The sequence below is a fragment of the Ictalurus furcatus genome, chromosome 8 (genome assembly GCF_023375685.1).
Source record: "Ictalurus furcatus strain D&B chromosome 8, Billie_1.0, whole genome shotgun sequence".
In the NCBI taxonomy this organism is placed as follows: Eukaryota; Metazoa; Chordata; class Actinopteri; order Siluriformes; family Ictaluridae; genus Ictalurus; species Ictalurus furcatus.
Window position 1 is genome coordinate 29200302 of NC_071262.1, and position 1708 is coordinate 29202009.

The 1708-nt window shown below is 31.9% G+C and overlaps 1 long non-coding RNA gene across 2 annotated transcripts in view; it reads right to left on the reverse strand.

Annotated features, from left to right (window-relative positions):
• Positions 1–1396, reverse strand: part of LOC128612021 (uncharacterized) — an 11647-nt gene extending 10251 nt beyond the window's left edge. For both annotated transcript variants that reach the window (XR_008386665.1, XR_008386664.1), the window contains exon 1: positions 1–1396. This exon is cut by the window's left edge and continues 149 nt beyond it. This is a non-coding gene — a long non-coding RNA (uncharacterized LOC128612021).
• Positions 1397–1708: the final 312 nt, after the last annotated feature.

The following is a 1708-nucleotide window of genomic DNA, read 5'->3' on the forward strand; positions in this document are numbered from 1 at the left end:
AAACTCTAAATTCTTCATGACAACCTCCTGACCTTCTGTCACAAAACCCCTCACTACTTCCTGTTTTCCTTCATTTCCTGTTCCACCTTTGCCTAGGATCACTGTTAGCACCGGTTTCTTGTGATTGGTGTGTGTGTGTGTGTGTGTGTGTGTGTGTGTGTGTGTGTATTCTTCTCTTCTCTACTAAACCTAGTTCCTGTGTATTTGTAGTACTTATACTGTATCATGTTTATTTCAGATATTCCTAGTTCCTAAATTCACATTTATTCCTATTTCCCAGTTTCAGATCATTTTCAGTTTTAATCCCAGTTCATTTCCAGTTTCTAGATTAGAGTTAAATTCATGTTTCTTTAGTCACATTTCATTCCCAGTTCCTGTTCATGTTAATCCTAATTTATTCATGTTTTTCTCATTGCGGTATATTCCTAGTTCCTAGATTGTTTTTTTTTTTTTTTTCATTTTCTTTCTTTTTTTTTTAATATTTTATTTATTTATTTATTAGGTTTTTAGTTTTAAATTCACATTCTTTCTAGAGGTCAGTTCCAGTTTGTTCCTAGTTTTCAGATCCTGTTTTATCCTAATTCCTTTTTTATTCCTAGTTTATTCCTAGTTCAGGTTTATTCCTAGTTCAGGTTTATTTCTAGTTCAGGTTTATTTCTAGTTCAGGTTTATTCCTAGTTCTTGTTTATTCCTAGTTCTGGTTTATTCCTAGTTCAGGTTTATTTCTAGTTCTGGTTTATTCCTAGTTCTGTTTTATTTCTAGTTCTGGTTTATTCCTAGTTCAGGTTTATTCCTAGTTCAGGTTTATTTCTAGTTCTGGTTTATTCCTAGTTCTGTTTTATTTCTAGTTCTGGTTTATTCCTAGTTCTGGTTTATTCCTAGTTCAGGTTTATTTCTAGTTCTGGTTTATTCCTAGTTCTGTTTTATTTCTAGTTCTGGTTTATTCCTAGTTCTGGTTTATTCCTAGTTCTGTTTTATTTCTAGTTCAGATTTATTCCTAGTTCAGGTTTATTCCTAGTTCAGATTTATTCCTAGTTCAGGTTTATTCCTAGTTCTGTTTTATTCCTAGTTCAGGTTTATTTCTAGTTCAGATTTATTCCTAGTTCTGTTTTATTTCTAGTTCAGGTTTATTCCTAGTTCTGGTTTATTCCTAGTTCAGGTTTATTTCTAGTTCTGGTTTATTCCTAGTTCTGGTTTATTCCTAGTTCTGTTTTATTTCTAGTTCAGATTTATTCCTAGTTCAGGTTTATTCCTAGTTCAGGTTTATTCCTAGTTCAGGTTTATTCCTAGTTCTGTTTTATTTCTAGTTCAGATTTATTCCTAGTTCAGGTTTATTCCTAGTTCAGGTTTATTCCTAGTTCAGGTTTATTCCTAGTTCTGTTTTATTTCTAGTTCAGGTTTATTCCTAGTTCAGGTTTATTCCTAGTTCAGATTTATTCCTAGTTCAGGTTTATTCCTAGTTCAGGTTTATTCCTAGTTCAGATTTATTCCTAGTTCTGTTTTATTTCTAGTTCAGGTTTATTCCTAGTTCTGGTTTATTCCTAGTTCAGATTTATTCCTAGTTCTGTTTTATTTCTAGTTCAGGTTTACTCCTAGTTCTGGTTTATTTCTAGTTCAGGTTTATTCCTAGTTCAGGTTTATTCCTAGTTCAGGTTTATTTCTAGTTCAGGTTTATTCCTAGTTCTGGTTTATTTCTAGTTCAGATTTA